This window comes from Oryctolagus cuniculus, chromosome 13 (assembly GCF_964237555.1).
Source record: "Oryctolagus cuniculus chromosome 13, mOryCun1.1, whole genome shotgun sequence".
NCBI lineage: Eukaryota > Metazoa > Chordata > Mammalia > Lagomorpha > Leporidae > Oryctolagus > Oryctolagus cuniculus.
The window spans coordinates 55,466,773-55,487,048 of record NC_091444.1 but is presented as its reverse complement, the minus strand read 5'-3'; the positions used below and the strand labels follow the sequence as shown (position 1 = coordinate 55,487,048).

The window sequence follows — 20,276 nt, the reverse complement described above, 5'->3', positions numbered from 1 at the left end:
GTCATTGGGGTGTGAACCAGCGGAAGGAAGACTTATCTTTCTCTGTCTCTCCTTCTCTCTGTCTGTAACTCTACCTCTCAAATAAATAAATAAAAATAATTTATTTAATTCAATTCAAAGCAAGGAGCCTGGAGCTTTTTCCAGGTCTCCCACGTGGGTACAGCGGCCCAAGCACTCAGGCCATCCTCACTGCTTTGCCAGGCCATAGCAGAGAGCTGAATCAGAAGTGGAGCAGCTAGTCTAATCCATGGTGCTATCGACACCCTGGACACCATCCTAGGCTCTAGCTCCCACCCTCATGGCTAGCTGGAAGCCAGGTGAACCCATGGCCCAACCACAGGTGTCAGCTCCACCCCCATCCTAATGGGATTCACTGCTCCTACTTCCCTGCCCACCCCCTGGGAAAAGTTTTAAAAGGACCTGTTTCTGAACACTTGGCTCTCTCTCCCTCTCTCTCTCTCTCTCTCTCTCTCACTCTCTTTCTCTTATGTTCTTCCTCCACCCTCTTTTTCCTTTTTTGCCCCTTCCCTCCAGTCTGTCAGGTTTCCCCTCAATAAATTCTTTCCCTTAAAAAAAAAAAAAAAAGGTGGAACAGCAGCAGCCAGGACTTGAACAGGAGCCCATATGGGATGCCAGCATATGGTGGCTTAAGCCACAATGCCACAGCGCTGGTGCCCCCTTATTAAATTTCTAATAATGCAATTTGGAAGTACACTATCTTTTGAGGGTAGGCAGACATACCCTCTTTTTGAACAATATTGAGTTTGCTTTCAACTCTGAGAATAAAACAGCAAAAATCAAATGTCTTCATTTGAGATGATATAATCTACCTTGTCCATACTGTGCTTAGTGCTAATCCAGCCCTCTCCCACTGTCTTTATTCTCATAGTTATAATAAAAATATCACAAACTAGGTGGCTTATAAATAACACAAGTTATTTCTCCCAGTTGTAGAAACTAAGAAGTTCAGAATCAATGTACCAATAGACTTGGTACGTTGGTGTCCCATAAGGGTCTGCTTCCTCATAGTCTACTGTGTTCTCACTGTGACCTCACATGGCAGAAAGGACAAACAAGCTCTATTAGGCTTCTTTTATAAGGGCACCAATCCCATTCATGTTCCAAAGGCCTCATTTTTTTTTATTTGACAGATAGAGAGACAGAGAGAAAGGTCTTCCTTCCATTGGTTCACCCCCCAAATTTGCCACTATGGCCGATGCTACGTCAATCCGAAGCCAGGAGCCAGGTGCTTCTTCCTGGTCTCCCATGTGGGTGCTGGGGCCCAAGCACCTGGGCCATCCTCCACTGCCCTCCCAGGCCACAGCTTAGAGTTGGACTGGAAGAGCGCCAGGACTAGAACCAGCGCCCATATGGGATGCCGGTGCCGCAGGCAGAGGTTTAACCTAGTGTGCCACCGTGCCGGCCCCAGGCCTCGTGTTTTAATATTATCACTTTAAGGGTGTTAGGGTTTCAGTATATGAATTCTAGGAAGACACAGACATTCACATGATTGCACAGATCTAAGTATAAGGCTTGATTTAACATTTATCTTTATTATATTTCATTCCTTTGGTTCAGCCCATCCACTCAGCCTGCCAAGACCCCTTGGGTCCCTGTGCCATTATACAGTGCATTGTCTATTCCTCATAGCTTTGTTCCATTCATAAATTTGATACTCACAAGTGGGCAATTTGTTCTTTTGCTTGAGTCTCTTTGCCCAGACCAATTATAACTGAGAAATTCTGACAGTTAATATTCCCCATGAAGTCTTCCTTTCTTGGTTGTTCTGGTCTTTTAATCAGTGTTCATTCTATTTCTCTCTCTCTCTCTCTCTCTAAACCTGAATTTCAAATAAATAAATAAATTATTTTTAAAAAGTCCAGAGAACTGTTTTTTTAGCTCCTGTATTACTAACATGATTACAAAATGAACACAAAATAACCTGTGAAATGCCTTGATAAATAATATCTATTGCTTTAGTATGCTACTCTCTTGCCAGTCTAGAGATCACACTGAATGAGAAAAATTCTCATGGTCTGGCATGACACATGCTTGGTGGACCCTTATTGGGCTAGTATCCATCATTTTCCTTTTAAAGTGTCCAGAACACATCCACTTCTTAATTGGCTAAAATCTAAGCTTCCAAGTCTGGACTGTAGGTTCTTTGCGATATGGCACCAATTTATAGACCAGCTTCCTTTCCAATGATAGTCACTCCCTCTTTTTGAAACCAGTGACATCAGTGTCCACCAAACCTCCAGCTTTATTCATGCTTCTGTAACTAGGCACATGTTGTCCAACCCATCTGAAATAATGCTGTGTTTTCCTTGTTTTTGTCCATCTGGAAGATATTCCTGATCTAATTTAAAACTCTGTATGGCATCAAGCCTCTGCCTGTGATGCCTGCATCCCACATGGATGAAGTTCCTGTCATGGCTGCTCCATTTCTTTTTTTCTTTTTTTTTCTTTTCTTTTTTTTTTTTTTTTTTTTTTTTTTTTTTTTTTTTTTGACAGGCAGAGTGGACAGTGAGAGAGAGAGACAGAGAGAAAGGTCTTCCTTTGTTGTTGGTTCACCCTCCAATGGCCCCCACGGCTGGCGCGCTGCGGCTGGCGCACCGCGCTGATCCGAAGGCAGGAGCCCAGGTACTTATCCTGGTCTCCCGTGGGGTGCAGGGCCCAAGGACTTGGGCCATCCTCCACTGCACTCCCTGGCCACAGCAGAGAGCTGGCCTGGAAGAGGGGCAACCGGGACAGAATCTGGCGCCCCGACCGGGACTAGAACCCGGTGTGCCGGCACCGCAGGTGGAGGATTAGCCTATTGAGCCACGTGCCAGCTTGCTCCATTTCTGACCCATCTCCATGCTAATGGACTAGGAAAAGCAGTGGAGGATGGCCCAAGTGCTTGGGGCCCATGCCACCCACATGGGAGACCCAGATGAAGCTCCTGGCTCTTGGCTTCCTGCTGCCTCAGCCCTGGCCATTGCAGCCATCAGAGGAGTGAATCAACACAGGGAAGATTCTCTCCCTCTCTCTCTAGCTCTTTCAAATGAATAACTAAATCTTTAAAAAGAGTCTGCTGGTGAGAGCCCCAGGGATGGCTTATTCTAAACATTTAGTCCTTCTGCTGGGACACTATCTCTAATCTGATGATGTCATTCCAACTCAGCCCCCTGGGCTGTGACCACATTCTGGAGTAGCAAGATTTTTGCAGCAGAGCTAAACAAATCATGGTAGAAATTTTGTCCACAGTAGTGAGGCTTTAGAGTGATCAAGCTGCTTGCCTAATGTAGCCTTGATTTTAAGCAGGGGAGTCAGGGTGAAAACTCAGATGTTTTGACACCTTGTCTAGCGTGCCAATCTGTAGAGGGGGCAGGAACAAAATCTCATCACTTTCTGTGCTCCTTGGACCCAGACCTTGCACACTGGCTCACTCACAATGCTGCTCAATTAACTGAAAACTGTGTAACCTCTAAAAATTGGATAACTGTAAAAGTATTCTAGATCAAAGTTTAAACATTTCCAGGAAGGAGAACAAAATAAGTTCATGATAAGTACAATTCTTAGTTTCTACTTCTTTATCTTTGCTGCTCCTCTCACATTGGCTTGGAAGTTCTAATTAGCAAGAAAACAGCCACAAAATGGACAAGGATGGTAAAAGAGGAGAACGATTCATTAAAGAATGTATTGTATTCTAAATAATTGAGAGTCATTACAAAGAAGAAGGTATTTCTTGAAAACCTGTCATTTGGGGTAGGATTTCTCAAACCACTTTCTTTTTCCATCCTGCTTATGCTTAAATCAGTTATCCTGTAAAATGTCAGTGTAGCATTGTGAACAACAGCATAATCTCTTTAACATTGTTCTTGTCTTTGTACTTGCCCCTGTGTCACTTAGAATTCCTTCATACAATAGAAACCTCAAATTAACAAAGTGCTTTCTCTTAGAAAATCAAAATGCTTGTGGAGGAAGTGCTTCGGCTCTGCACCCACATGGGATACCAGGAGGAAGCACCTGGCTCCTGGGTTCAGATCGGTGCAGCACGCCGGCCATAGCAGCCATTTGTGGGGGGTGAACCAACGGAAGGAAGACCTTTCTCTCTGTTTCTCTCTCTCTCACTGTCTAATTCTGCCTGTCAAAAAATCAAAATACTTTCTCCATGTTACCATTTAATTAGTTCTCAAAGCATCCCTCCGTGTTGTGGGAAAAAAATTATTCTTTCTCTTTATGACACATAGAAAACAGGTTTGAAGGGTAGATCATTTCCATCCACTGTGGAAACTAATTCAGTTCAGTTCAGGGTTGTTGACTGCGTTTTCCAGTCTACTCAATGTTTGACATAGAATCATGCTCATGGACTCATTCATTCCATAAATCCTCCAGATAATTACTGGAGGCCTTCTATATGTCAGATCCTGCTCTGTGCATTGGGGTTATTGCAGTGAACTGCAGAGTAAAAATCCCTGACATAATAGAACTTGAATTATTCTACAGGGAGACAGACAATAGACATAGTCAATAGGCAAACTGACCAGTATGTTAGAAAGAGAAAAAAAACTCTCAGTGCAAATGACTCAGTATAAGGAGGAAGAGGAATATAGAATATATCATTTTGCACAAGATAAGAGTAAGCCTCACCAAGAGGGAACCAGTTGAGTCAAGACTTTGAAGACAGGAAGGGAGCAATAACTGAGGAAAAAAGCAGTGGTAAGGCTGCTTCCAGTGCAATGCCCTGAGGTGGTAGCACACCTAGAGTGTTCCAAGAATCCAGGAGGGCACTGTAGCTGGATCAGAGCGAGTTAGAAGGAGAGTAGCACCAACCAGCCTTGATAGCATTATATAGGCTTCTCTCACTTTGAGTTGCATGGAGTGTTTTAGGGATTTTAAGTAGAAAATCAGCATAACTTACTTGCACTCTGGGGCTGTGCTGAGAATAGCCACATATGGGAAGAGAGGCAAGCAGAGAAGCCAGTTAAGTCAATGCCTTCATCCAGGATAGATTCAGTCACAGCTCACACAGGAAGAGCAGAAGAGTTGCTGAGAAATTGTAGAAATGAGTTTTAGGAGTTTTGAACCAGTTGCTAACTGTGAGAAAAAAGAAGAAAGTTTTAAGCTTGTAAACAAGACTAGAAAGTCCTTGAGGATGAAATTATCTACTATATTTCTTTATCTTCTTTATAGAAATATAATGCTTCCTCTGGCCTCAGAATCAGCCCTTAAGGCATTCGGATCTGGCTAAAAAGCCCGTGAAAGTATTTCAGGCATGGAAAGCCAAGACACTCTGGCAAAAAAAAAAAAAAAAAAAAAAAAAACTGAGATCCCAGCGGAGAACAGGCCATCAAAGAAGGAGATACCTTTCTCTGAAGGGAGGAGAGAACTTCCACTTTGATTATGGCCTTATTAAAATAAGGTTTAAGTTGGCGAACACAAAGAGGTTTCCATAACCTTGGCAGCTCAAGACAAGAGCCTCGGGTGATTACTGACATCACAAATAAGAGTGTCAATTGTTAAATCAACAACAGGAGTCACTATGCACTTATTCCCCATGTAGGATCTCTGTCCTTAATGTGTTGTACTATGTGAATTAACAGTATAACTAGTTCTCAAACAGTACTTTATACTGTGTGTTTCTGTGTGGGTGCAAACTGTTGAAATCTTTACTAAGTATATACTAAATTGATCTTCTGTATATAAAGATAATTGAAAATGAATCTTGGGGCCGGCGTTGTGGCTCATTTGGTTAATCCTCTGCCTGTGGCGCAAGCATCCCATATGGGTGCCGGGTTCCAATCCAGCGCTCTGCTGTGGCCCAGGAGGGCAGTGGAGGATGGCCCAAGTGCTTGGGCCCCTGCACCCACGTGGGAGACCAGGAAGAAGCACCTGGTTCCTGGCTTCGGATCAGCACAGCACTGGCCGTAGCAGCCATTTGTGGGGTGAACCAATGGAAGGAAGACCTTTCTCTCTGTCTGTCTCTCACTGTCTATAACTCTACCTGTCAAATTTCTTTTAAAAAAAGAAAATGAATCTTGATGAAGACTGGGATGGGAGAGGGAGTGGGAGATGGGATGGTCATGGGTGGGAGGGTGGTTATGGAGGGAAAAAGCCGCTATAATCCAAAAGTTGTACTTTGGAAATTTATATTTATTAAAAAAAATCACCAGACCGTGTATGTTGAAAATAAACATTAAAAAGTAAAATATATTACCCTGTTTAAAAAAAAGAAATATAATGCTTCATATACAATACATATTTGAATAAGTATTTATTGAATGAAAGAAGGGAAAATGTAGGTCTACAACAAGTTTTCTGTATCCTTGGTGATTTGTAAAAATAGACATTTCCTGTGTTCCAAAATTATAAATAAAATTCAGTTCTTAGGCGGGCGCTGTGGCTCAGTAGGCTAATCCTCCACCTTGCGGCGCCGGCACACCGGGTTCTAGTCCTGGTCGGGGCGCCAGATTCTTTCCCGGTTGCCCCTCTTCCAGGCCAGCTCTCTGCTGTGGCCCGGGAAGGCAGTGGAGGATGGCCCAAGTGCTTGGGCCCTGCACCTCATGGGAGACCAGGAAAAGCACCTGGCTCCTGGCTTCAGATCAGCACAATGCGCCAGCCGCAGCGCGCCAGCCGTGGGGGCCATTGGAGGGTGAACCAACGGCAAAAGGAAAACCTTTCTCTCTGTCTCTCTCTCTCACTGTCCATTCTGCCTGTCAAAAAAAATTTCAATTCTTTTCCAAGGTAAGACTGTTGAAGCTAAAAAGAAAAACTTTTAAATGTCTTTGTTTGAGCTGAATTGCATTACTTTGGTGAGCTTACAGGTGTTCTAATTGCTGTTCTAAGTTCTATATAGCTTGAAAAATGGATATGTTATTAGAATTTATAATTTAATTTGACAAAAATTTCACAGAAATATAGGTTTTGCTAGGAAAAGAGTAATGATGGTTGGGTGTGGGGAGCAACTGGGACTAGACTAAGTTACTGGAATTAAGACTTATTCTATGCATCTGCTCTCCCACAATATGGCGCTGGGAGAGGAGGAAACAGCTTCTACACAGCTGCCTCCAGTTCAACCAATAAACAGCAGGACCTGCTCCTGATTGGAGGAGAGCAGCATACTCGGCGTGTGGGTAGCAGAGTTGGGATTGGTGGAAGAGGACTATAAAGGAGGAGAGAGACAACATGCACCAGGAACATCTAAAGGGAACACCTGAGCAGCCCCCGAGAGAGCCGGCCGGCGGTGTGTAGCTCCCCCGCGGAAGTGGGGAAAGTGGCAGGGGGAACCGCCCACCTAGCCAACCCGGGAAGAACCAGCAGCAAACCCGGGAAGGGCCGAGCAGACAAAAGAACAGCGCAGGGTCTTGTGTCGTTCCTCCATGAAGAGGGGAGCGACAGTTGGGAATATGTACTTACATGGTTTTGAAAGCATGTGATAGAAAAAAATACAATATCCATGTCTCCTCTCCCACCTCTTTTTTGCCTGTTTACTGTATGCAGGTCCTACTACACAGCAGAAAGTACAAAATAGAATGTTAAAATCTATGTTCTAAGACCCAGATGTGTTTTGGGAGGTGATCTAGTCTAATTTCCTGCGTGTATTTGAAAAATGTTGAGTCCTGGAGACATTAAGGTGATGAAAGTAATTTTGTTTCCAATACACAGTAACCAAGTTATGAGTTGTCTAATGAGCCTTAACAATAACAGTAGAAAAAGTGGTGAAATATATGCTATTGCTTGAATCTTCCTCCTTGATATTTGCCTGGCAACAGTAACTAGACATAAATAATCCTCAGTCATAACTGGCCAGACAATAGGTGTGCATTAGGTCCATGGAGGGCTGAAAGGTAGCAGGGCAATGGGACAGACTAGAATGGCGGGTATCGTAGTATACAGAGACTAGAATGACGGGCACCTGAATGTTTTCAAACTCATCCTGCCGCTAGGAGGCATTTCTGCATAATTTCTTCATAGGGCTTTAGAGTCACAGAGGAATGGTTGAGTCTAGCTTCTGACATTTGGAAGGTATATGATCATGGTCAGGTGTCCTAACTGGGGCATTGGTTTCTTCATATAACTTATAGGGTGAATTCTGTCAGAAATGGTGAGACTATTTGTTATTAGTTTAGAGGTAGCATAAATTCAATTAAAAAACAGTAGTTTTATACTAGCAGTTTTCCCATTGGGTTCCAGCATTTCTTGTCTACAGCTCATTCTGTTTCTCATTCAGTTCTTTACTAACCCATAGCTACATAGTTAAAGGTCTTACCTTCCTAAGTTGGATTTCTTGTGGAATAGTGAGAAGGTCCTGGAAGACTTGAATTTGAGTTTTGCTAGCAACTTGGTCATGGAAACAGAAACACTGTGAATACAATGGAATTTGAAATATATTAAAACTAAAAGCACTTAGACAATCAGGGAGAAAGCAGGAAAAGTTATTTTCCAGAAGGGGCATTTGATGAGTCTAAGGAACATCAATATCAGACATCTCGAGGCCCTTGGTGGGTAAGCAAGTTAGAACTTCCTGGGGAATTTAGGAAGAAAGACACATCCAGTTGTGGAAGGAGGATTATTCAGGGAAGTTGGTAGAAAATCCAACGGAAAGCTCCTGTCCTTGCATGGCTCTTGCCTCTTCAGGTCCACATTAAGTCTCTCATTATGGGTGTATGGCTACTTTGGCCAATTAGACTGGAAATCTGGAAGATGGTTTTGGCAAGGAGAGCCACTTTGGGACTCTGCATGTGTCAATACATCAAATCACAAAGACCTTCAGAGAGAAATATATGCTGTTTTTCCTTGTTTCCCAAAACAAACAAATTCCTCCTTTGGCCACCTGCAGCCACATGCATATAGACAAGAGGATCCTGGGAAACTGAGTTTCATCTAATAAGTTAACATGGTGAAAACCACCACAGCTGCTGTTGGTTATGTCAGTTGTACTGGGCAGTTTATTCAACCTTTCTGATCGTCTCTCTCCCTGTTTGTGTGTTGATGTAAAAGAGATAACCATCTCTGTATGGTTGGTTGTAAGTTAGGATTGTCTGTGATGTAGCTAGGGATAAGGGCATGATGTCCAGAGCGTCTAACATAGAAAGTTTATGAGAACCTATTTTAATATATACCAAATTCCAAAGCAAGCGGTATCTACTTTTCTACTTTAGCTTTTATTCAAAGTCAGTTAATATTGCAGGGTCTTAGTCCACCTGTACGAGGATGGACTGGGCCCGAAACTGCAGAGTCCCTGGGGCAGGGCATAAGGACCAACCAATCACTTAAACGGTCATTTTAGGGGGCCATTTTCATAGGACAAGCCATATGTCTATACACTCACCATTAGTTGTCGTCACTTCCCCTGATGTTGTGCAGCTGATCAGCTTTGGTGGTAAACAACTTTGAGTTCCGCCCATCTTACTTCCTCTGGGCGCCATCTTCTTTGCCCCTTTCACAGGGCCCGCTGGAGAGGAGGCCGCTGGCATCATCCTCGGCAGCCTGGTCCCTCTCAATCTGGTTCCCAATGGTCCTCTTGCTGGGGGGCTGTGGCGGCTGCACAAGCTGCTCCAGGATCCACTCGCCCTCTTTGCACAACAGCAGTTTGCTCATGGCCGGCCCTGGGCACAGTGGCATCATGGCGGCAGATGTGCACACGCTCCAGCTCACAGTCCCACTCCTCCAGTGCCTGCACGCTGTAGATGAAGTCCTCCTGCAGGCACTGCAGCTGGCCCTGCACCTCGTGGAGCCAGGCGCGCTTCATGTTGACCCCTCCTTGGTGCCACTCGGTCTGGGGGCTGAGCCGCTACCGCTGCGCCCCCTGCGGGGCCGCTGTGCGCCATGGCGGTGGCCCACGTGCACGTGCACCGGGCCCCTCCCTGCGCCGCCATCCCCGGGACACCCGGCGACTGGCTCCGCTGGCCCTGGCTCGGGTTAGTTCCCGGGCTCGGCTCCGCACGGCTCAGGCGGGGGCGTCCGGCGGCAACTGCACGTGCGGAGCCGCCTGGCCTGGCCTGGCCTGGCCACGCCATGGCTGCACTCATGTCCTGCAAATATGGCGATTGAGAATTGACCAGTAATTTAGCAAAACGGAAGTTACTACCAGAATGGAATTGATTTAAGACAGAACGGAAAAAGGAACTTTTAGTGGAAAAGCAAAAAGAAAAATAGGGTGGTAATAAGTGCATACTATGTCAAGTAAAATTATATAAAAATATATGAGGAGTCTTCTTTCTTGAAAAAAGGGAAACTTCTGGCTTGCTTTATTTTTCTCCCTATATCAGAGTATATATCAACTTTGTGGCCTCATGGATTCCTCAGATCATCAAGGATTCCATTCCATACATAATGATGACCTGACAGTTTCAAGTGACCCATAGGTAGAGACCCACTTAAGTAAATGAAGACTCACCTTTTGCTGCTGATTTTACATAGGTTGATCTGTCATCAATAATAACACCGAGTTTGGGCATTCTATAGATTTTGTTTGTTACATGTGAAATTTTTAGGACCTTTTCCTTATAGACTCCCTAAACGTTTGGTTATAATAATCACCTAAGGATATCCCATTCTAGATATTGGAAACAGTCCACTTTGCAGTTCTGTGACAAGACTGAACATGCTTGTGTGACTGTATGTGCTTTAATGATTTTTTCCCCTAACTAAACAATTCTAGTTTTTTTTTTTTTTTTTAAATCTTAGCCTACAGTGTTTTTTTTTTTTTTTACTTTGTGTTACTTCTATGACATTGCTTATGGGTATTTGTATTCTGGTGTCCTATGTCCATTAAATATATCATTCCATTTCAGGATTTTTTTTGGGGGGGCCACCATCAGATCTGTCAGTTTTATGCACTTAATAGCATTGCTATCAGCAACAAACTTCTAGACATTTAGTCCCCATATTAAAGATACATATGACAGCTGTGTGCCTCAGAGTGCTTGCTTAGGTAACTAACTTTACATTGGGTATAATCAACAATATTGTTAACATTAAGGGTCCTTTAACTTCTGAGCCACTAGGTTTTTTTTATTGCGTTTTATGCTAGGATTATTTTTCTCTAGCATATTATCTGGGGTGCTTATTGAGCAAGATTTCTTTAGTTAACACTGACAATGATGAAAAGGAAAGCTTCCTTGAAACCAAGAAAATTGATAAAGGTTTTGATTAGAGTGGGTCCACTACAGAGTCCAGGATGAGTTTGCATTTGTTTTATCACTGAGAGGATCAGAGCTTAGAGTGAATAAATACGAAAGCCTATGTGCTACCTTGACCTGCCCTCAATAAAACTTTTCATCTAGGTAGCTTGGAATCATTAAAAGGCAGTAATGAATGTGCACGGGAGGCAATATTGTCTTTGCTTTAATGAGAAGATGTATTGGTATTTGAGCACAGTTCTAGCTGTTTTCTTTTCTAGCCTTGTGAATAGCACTATATTGTGTACCAGTTTTGCATGTCTGTGACAATACAGTATGATGAGAAAGAAAAATTTAGATTTAGTTGTCTATTTTAGTCTTAATCATTCCAACTGAATAGATCTGAAATATTCACTTGAGGCTGAATTATTATTACTGCAATCCTATGTTGATTGAAATAACTGGATATGTGATTATTCTACATATAAATATTTTGAGAAGGAAATAGTTTGGGTGTAGTAAGGTGCTTTTAAATAAGTTACAGTAATTTCTAATGCTTTATATGACTGTGAATGTTTTAATATGCATGGTGTGGATGTGTTCCATGTGAAGAGTTGGATTTTGGAAGCAAGATGATAGTAACAAGTGATTTTTGTTTGGTCAGGCCGTGTATCCTCTATTTACCTATAAAAGATCAAGAATTGAATTGATCAGATGCCCCAACTGTTGTTTTGATTAAAAATAAACATGGTATATCACCAATGTGTCTCGTTTATTCAGTCATCCTGAGAACAAATGAAATGAGAGGATAGTGGATTCAGAAGTACTTTTTTGATATTTAGTGTACTTGATTCTCACATGGCCAATTTTGAATTTACTCTAGAAATTGTCTTTGTCATCAAATTGCTCTTAGTTCTACTTTTAAGTTAACAGACTGTGAATGTGATACCTCTTTTACGCATTACTATTCTGTTAGTTAAGCTTGGGGCTGCTATTCGTTTTGCCCTTCTTTTATTACCTCTTTCTTTGGGGTTAATGAAACACATAAGTTATTTTTCAGGTAAAGATTCCATCGTAATTCATAATGGGAAAAATAGCTTAATTCAGTGAATTTTACTTATAATGATCAACTGTGGATTGGCTATCAATGCTTTTAGTCTCTGAACACATTTTTAAATTTTTGTTTGAGATACAAATAATATACAAAAACTTCCAGGTAATTATAAAGAGACACAGTATCCTTGGTTATAATTTTCCAGTTATTAAGTCAAATGGTCCATATATTTGACATTTATTTTATTTATGTGAAAGGCAGAGTAACAGAGAGAGAAGAAGAAGTCTTCTTATGCTACCTGGTTCACTCCTTGAATGGCCACAATGACCTAGGCTGGGCCAGGTGGAAGCCAGGAGCCCAGAACTTCATCTAGGTCTCCCACATGGGTGGCAGGTACCCAGGCAGTTAGACCACCATATACTGTTTTCCTAGGTGCATTAGCAGGGAGCTGGATCAGAAGTAGAACAGCTGGGATTTGAACCAGCACTCTATATAAGATGTTGGTATAGCAGGGGGCTGCTTAAAGCACCATTCCACAGTGCTGGCTCTGGTCCATGGGCTTTGCATCGACATAAATTTATTACATCATAGATTTCATGTGACGTGACTTTTTAAAAAAATATATATTTATTTGAAAGGCAGAATTAGAGACAGAGAGAAAAAGAGAGGGCACTTCCATCTGTTGGTTCACTCCCCAAATGTCTGCAATGACTGGGCTAAGCCAGGCTGAAGCCAGGAGCCAGGACTTCTTTCAGGTCTCCCACATGGGTGCAGGGGCCAAAGGACTTGGGCCATCATCCACTGCTTTCCCAGGTGCATTCGCAGGGAGCTGGATCAGAAGTGGAGCAGCTGGGTCTCGAACTGGCTCCTATGTGGGATACCAGTGTTGCAGACCTTGGCTTTAACTGGCAGTACCACAGCGCCAGCCCCCATGTGATTTTTGTACCTCCATTTCTTGTATCTTTAAGGGCTTTCTGTTTAGTATCATCTCAGTGGTGGCAAATCTTAGTGTGAAAATCACCAAATTGGAGATGAGTGTAGTTCAGATGTATGTATTAGGATATTTCAACTTCAATTCTTTGTAAAAGAATAATCACTGCACTACAATATTATTTTTTGGGAAAAAATCTCCAAATGTATAAAACTTTATTTTTCTCAGCAATTTAAAAATAAATAACAATTTAAACTGAATACACAACATTAAGTTAGTGTTTTATCTTTACTGTACATCTGTTATTATAAAGCACTGCTCCATTCAGTTAAAACCTAAAGAATACCATCAACTTTTCCTGGCTTATTTTTCTAATCAGAATTAGTATATGAACATAATTTTGTTACCCTTTTAAAAATGCTTAGAAAAGTTACAGTATCATAGTTCACATAAAGCCCTTTAAATATCTCATGTCACAGGTTGTAGACGTTAAGGATAAATAGTGACAGCACTATTCTTAGGAAGACCCTCTTGGCAGAGAGCTTCAATACTAACCAGGTTACGTAAACAGAAGAAACAACCATAATTTTTAGTACCAGAACTGTTGCCAAATCTTGCATAAAGTTCACCTGTCACATTTTAAAATGGCCTGAATTTGAACATGGATGCCATGGCACAGAATATGAAATTTAATGATGAAATTAGGTAAGTGATAGAAGTTAAAAATTATATCCTAAAATCTGGGAACCTGATAATGCTTTATTTAAAGTATGGCTGTAAAAGAGTATTTTAAAAGATAAATGTCACTTTTATTTTAATTATCATGTTCAGTTTTCCCTCTTCTAGACACTTAAAGCAGTAATGCTGATATTCAAATCTGTATTTTGGAATTTCTTTCAGTTTATAATAAAAATAAAAATCAGCTTATTTTGCGTGTTTCACTCTGCACTTTAAGTAGGCAAAAACTGCTTTCTGCTTACTACTGTTACTACACAGCATAAGTTTTCCTCCTCAAATCAGCTATACTTTAAGAGGGAAAAAATGATAACCATTAAGTATATTTCAAAAGTGAATGCATATTCAAACATGGATTGGAACACTAGAGTTCTAAAAATGTTTTACATAAGAGCTTTGTCATTGGAATTAGTGTGAAGCCCTGACTTCACTATTTTCAGGATATAACACTCATTTAGTGTATATGTTAAGAAAAATTAGCTTCATATTCATATAACTCTTCAAGTCTCAGAAAATAGCTAAGGAGGTGCTTTGAGTACCAGCAAAGCCATGTTGTTACTCCATAACATCAACATTAAACATTCCTTTCCATTCTCCACCTGTAAAACTTTCTCATTATCTTTTCTCATATTTCTTTTAAATACATTTCCCTCTCTGTTAGTCTCTATTCAATACAAGCAAAAGTACATTCAAGTCCCTGATCTAGTGGTACTTTCCATTTGTGGCACCCATTACCATAACAACAACATATTAGCAACAATACTCACAGTACCAAGACTATTTTTTTTTCTTCGAAAGGACTATTTAAATGCTGGGTCTTACTTTCACGCCATTTAAGGATTAAAAGATTTCCTCTTGGACTGGATAGTACAACTTCAACTGCCTTTAAAAAAAAAAATCAATGCAAACTTTAAAAAGATTTACTTTCTACTTACCTTCATGATTATAAGTAGAACTATTCAGAAACTGAGCAAAATGAAAAATGTTTTATTCTATTTTCTAGTTCCATAAACATGAATATGAAGACAGTATATCATACTTCTGAAATCTACTGGTGTGGTCTGAATTTAATTTGATACTGCTTATATTCCTTTTTTGCTTCTAAAAAACCTGGCCCATTTCCATGCAAAATGAAGCATATGTTAAGATTGCATATTGACTGATTTTGAAACAAACTTTTGAGAATAAATGCAGGATATTTTTCAAAAGTGGAATGGAATCATTTGGTCCCACAAAGTTCCTTAATTTTAGATTTTATGTATAACTTTTATCTCCCAAGTTTTGTCTGTGACAATAAATAATCTCAACAATTCTGTTTGGGGAAGTAAAGAACAGAAGTGATTTATAGACAGTAGCTTTGTTGCTCTTCACTACCATGCTACCAACTAAGCTGTCAACAGTATTCTTAGCTCTACTTTCTTTGGACCCTGAAATAAGTTGGAAAATTCATCATTGGTACTTAATGCTTGGGAAAAAAAAAAAAGTGGTTTTGTGCAATCGAACCTGGAATTCCAGTTTACCGTTAAGAACAGGCAGAGTGAAGATTTTCTTCTTTTGATTCCTTAATGTAAGTGAGGATCTCCATATAAATTCTTTATATTTTGGCAGGTCTGTGCCCATAAAACAGGCTATTTAGATTATAGATTTTCTCCTGGCTGGTACTGTGGCTCTGTAGCAGTGAAGTAGTCTTCCAGGAAAGACTGAATATACTCAGATGTTGGTCATTCATCAGGGTCCTTCTTCCAACACAGATTCATCAATTCCTGGAGGGATTCTGGGCAGCCTTGAGGGCAGGGCATCCTGTATCCTCATTCCACCTGCTCCAGCACTTCCCAGTTCACCATACCTGGATATGGTACTCTGCCCTTTGTAGCCAGTTCTGTCTGTAGAATTCCAAATGACCATACATCAGACTTTATTGTAAATCAACCATACAGTGCTGCCTCAGGAGTTGTCCATTTGATTGGAAATTTTGCACCTTGTCTTGCTGTGTATTCATTGTCTTCGATTAATCTTGCTAAACCAAAATCTGCGATTTTGCATACAAGATTTTCTCCTACAAGAATATTAGCAGCTCGAAGATCTTGGTGAATATAGTTCATTCTTTCAATATATGCCATGCCATCAGCAATCTGAGCAGCCATATCAACCAGTTGTGGAAGCTTCAAACATTTTCCATCCCTTTCCTTAAGGAAATCTAATAAGCTCCCTTTTGATGTAAATTCAGTGACTATATAAATTGGTTCTTCAGAAACAACAGCATATAGTGGAACAAGTTTATCGTGTCTTAATTTTTTCATTATCTGAGCTTCTTGGAAGAAAGCTTCTGGCATCATTGTACCTGGCTTTAGTGTTTTGATTGCTACCTTTGTGGTTCCATTCCATGTTCCCATCCATACTTCACTAAACCATCCTTGTCCTAGTTTAACTTCTAGTCTCAAAGATTCTCAAGGAATTTCCCAAGCATCTTTTGCTAGACCTTGAGTCTGTGGTTTCACAGTTGAACACACAGTTGTTAACTTGTGACATAAACCATCAGCATGTTCTGTGTAGTGTTTCACCAATTTTTGAAGAGTATCAAATTGTGCTCTGGTTGTAAGGTAATGTCCACTATTGTCAAGTTTCATAACTTTGTAGTGTTTCACATTATCACCCCTTACTTCATCCCAATCACGAATAGAGAGGGAATAAGCACCTTTAGTAGTTTCACTCTCTCTTACTAAAAATATACCTCGCTGATTCCCAGGATTCAGAAGTACTATCTTTCACATCTTTTCTCCTCATTTTTCCAAACTACCATTTTTCTGCCTGAATGGAATCCACAGGCGCTACATAATTGCTAGGGATATAGCCACTTTCCTGTAGCAATGGATCATGTTTTGCACCAGTCTCCTTCCATATTGTTAATTACTTGAAATCGTTCACCCTTCTTAAATGAGAGGTCTTCTGTAGTTCTAGCTTCATAATCATATAAGGCCACAAATATAGTAACACCAGCTGTTAAACCAGTAGGATATGAACTTGGCACCACTGACAGTGAGGAAGAAGCTCATCCAAAAGGAGTCACCCCTGAGGATCCTCCAAATGGTGTTATGGAAAGACTGCTGAATTAACCAATGCTCCCTTTGCCGAACACGATGGTGTCCCTGCAGTGTGATCTGCTCCATAATTGCTGGCACTTGTACTGACAGGCTCTGGAGTGTTTTCAGTTCTGTATTTATTGGCTGCAGTTTTGTTTTCTTTACTTTTAATGCAGACCATTATAAAATCTACAGAAGCTGCCCTCCAGCCATGCTCTCATGAGGCGCTGCAGCCGCAACTCTGAGTAGTGGGGAAAGGGCGGTGGATGGAGGCGAGGCCCATGGGACCCACTCCCTCCTCATCCTCCAAGTCCTGGGGCATCCTGGTCCAGGACTTGTTACTTGAGGAGGAGGGAATTCCTGGGCTCCCCAACCCGTCTGCCTCACTCCCCGCCGCCTCCCCGCCTGGCTCCACCCACTCCACTCTTGGCGCACGGGGGGGGGGGGGGGGGGAGGGAGTACTAGAATATTATTAATAAGAAAGTCAGTTGAAGAAAATAAACTTCATTCCCAACAGTACACCGCTCAGTAACAGCCAAGAAAATGGATAGAGAAATCGCTGGTTTTTTAATTCTTGCCAATTTTCCCCTTCTGCTTCACTGTTGAAACCCAGTTCCGCAAAGTGTGCTCTGGTACAGCGACATCCATGGGATTTTCACCACGTCTCCCAGCCCCGTCCATGCTACTTCTTGTTTACTGCTAAGGATTCTGATGATTTACACATATTCAAGATAGGGATATGTTGTTTCTGTTACATCTTCACAGACTATTAAAGCTACACATGGACATTCCTGTGAGGAATAGGAAATAGTCAATGGCTACAAAGGTGCAATACACAAAAACTCTGGGTGATGTGAATTTTTTTTGTGTTTGTAGAATGTCTCTCTTTAACAGTCATCATTCTCAGATGGGGTTAAGGATTATAATAATGGAAAAATTTCATGGATCTTTTTTCTATGGAGAAGTTCATAGGTATTTCATGGAAAAAAGTATAGAATTGCTGCCAGTGTTGTGAAGCTGTGGGTTAAACCACTGCCTGTGATGCTGGCATCTATATGGGTGCCAGTTTGAATTCCTACTGCTCTACTTCTGAGCCAGCTCCCTGCTAATGTGCCTGGGAAGGCAACAGAAGATGGCCCAAGAAATTAGCCCGTACAACCCTCATGGGAGACTGGAGTTCTAGGCTCCTGGTTTTGGCCCAACATAACTACAGCCATTGTGACCATATGGGAATGAGCTAGTAGATGGAAGATTCTCTCTGTCTGTCTCTCTCCCTCTCAATCTCTCTGTAACTCTGCATTCCAAATGAATAAATAAATCTTTTTTAAAAATGTAGAGTGGGTAAATTTTGACTCAGGCAGAGTGAGTATCACACAGGAAAGGCTTCAGGGGGCAGTAATGCTTCCTCCTGATTAGTGTTAGTGCATGCAGGTCAGTCTCAAATATTTGCTGGAGTCCACTGTCAGCAGTACATTTAAAAAATCAATTTGGGCCAAATATTTGCCATACCAGTTTTTTTAAAAAAAGATTTATTTCTTTGAATTGCAGAGCAACAGAGAGAGAGAGAGAAGAAGAAATCTTCCATCTACTGGTTCACTCTGAAGTGCTTGCAGCACTAGGGGCTGGGCCAGGCCAGAGCCAGGAACTCCATCCAGATCTCCCATTTGGGTGGCAGGGACCCAAGAACTTGGGCCATCTCCTGCTGCATTCCCAGGGAGCTGCACTCTCATATGCGATGCTGGTGTCATAGGTGTGGCTTAACCCACTGTGCCACAAGGCTGGCCCCTACCTTTCCCACTTTTTGATTTAGATTGCTGCCTTTTTTTTTTTTTAGCACAACTTACATATTTCAAATGGACAACAAATTAGTATCATTTACAGTATCTTTAGATAAATCTCCTTTGCATGGGAGCTTCCTTTCCAGTACTTTGAGGCCTACAGGATGACCTAGCAGATTCCTACTGCAGAGGGCAGTGCTGTGGCACTGCCCCTCGGGCGGCTGAGGCAGCTTCATGTTGTCCTTGGCCATCATCAGGCGCCGCAGCTCCTATGGCACCACTCAGATGCTGTACGAGTTCTGCCATTTTGCTGGCACAGAGATGGCTCTTGGGTCCACCACTCCGTTGGAACTGTTAACTCCATTCACATTAATTTTTGTTACAAATCATACAAAGGGGGGTGCTTCTGAAATCAGAAAAGACCCCCTAAAATTTACACTAAAATGTGGCCCTTTAAAGTTCCCTAGAAATGCTACCTGGGGTGCCACATGTGCTACCGGAATTTGGGGTACCTTATGATTTCACCACGGGCTTATTGCTAAATCCCCGATATTAATAAGCCCAAGAGGGTTCTTGCCTAATATTTAGAGAAGAATTCTAAATACTGGCACAGATAAATGAGGCAGCATGGTATGTTTTAAGCTTTTATTTGGTGAGAAAGATGCATAGAAGAGTGAGAGCTTTATTTAAGAGAGAGAGGTAAATAGGGGTTCATACTGAGCACCAGGAACCAGCCACGTGGAAGAACATCTAGATCTGTATTGGCCAGGTGGCCTGAAAGCCATGTGCCCTGGAGGCGTGGGGCTACAGCAAGTCCCCTCCTGGCAAGAGGCCAGGGAAGAAGAGCGGGCCGGGCCACACCGTGTCCCAGCTTTTAACCCACTTCCAAAGGGGAGTGGTTAATTAATATAATTGGCTAGTGGGCACCCAGGTGTGGTCATATAGGGGGATGTGGCCACACAGGGGCATGGCAAAGGCATCAGGCAGGGACATGGCAAAGGCATCAGGCAGGGGCATGAGGACAGGGGCATGGCAAAGGTGTGGTCTTCAAGTTCACAAATCTAATCAATTTTAGCCTGTATGCTTGCCTACTTCACTTCTGGGAATTTGGGTCCACATTCTATTTAAGGCTGTATATTCTATTTTCGTAAATTATTCTTGAAGGCCCAATTAATATCCCTGTCCATCTCGTAAGCATCATGTCTTCGTCATCTTCTAGACCCCAGCTAACTATGCCATCTCCTACTCCCTTCTGGCCTTCTTCGAGTTCTTCCAACAGTTGGAAATTGCGAGGGACTTTTACTCTCAAGCCCGTGGTGGCTGCCATCTTGCATCGCTGGAGCTCGAAGGCCAGCCCCTTCACTCTGCGCCCATCCCGGGCCCTGGTGCACAGGCGCACTTGCGCGCACAGACCGATTGCTGCTTTTTTCAGGAGCAGGTGATTAGAGTAGTTACATTTATGTATTTGATTGCAGCTGATTCAAAAGTACTTTTATTCCAGCCTCTTGAAGTATTTTAGAGGTGACAAGTTAGAATTGTTTTGTTTTGGGCTGATGGGTCTTAAACGCTGCTTTCATTTTTGGTCTTCTT

General features: G+C 41.9%; 2 pseudogenes; both read right to left on the bottom strand.

Annotated features, from left to right (window-relative positions):
• Positions 1-15,391: 15,391 nt before the first annotated feature.
• On the bottom strand, positions 15,392-17,336 carry LOC100350513 (tyrosine-protein kinase Yes pseudogene; annotated as a pseudogene).
• Positions 17,337-17,351: 15 nt separating this feature from the next.
• On the bottom strand, positions 17,352-20,025 carry LOC138844896 (ubiquitin-conjugating enzyme E2 variant 1 pseudogene; annotated as a pseudogene).
• Positions 20,026-20,276: the final 251 nt, after the last annotated feature.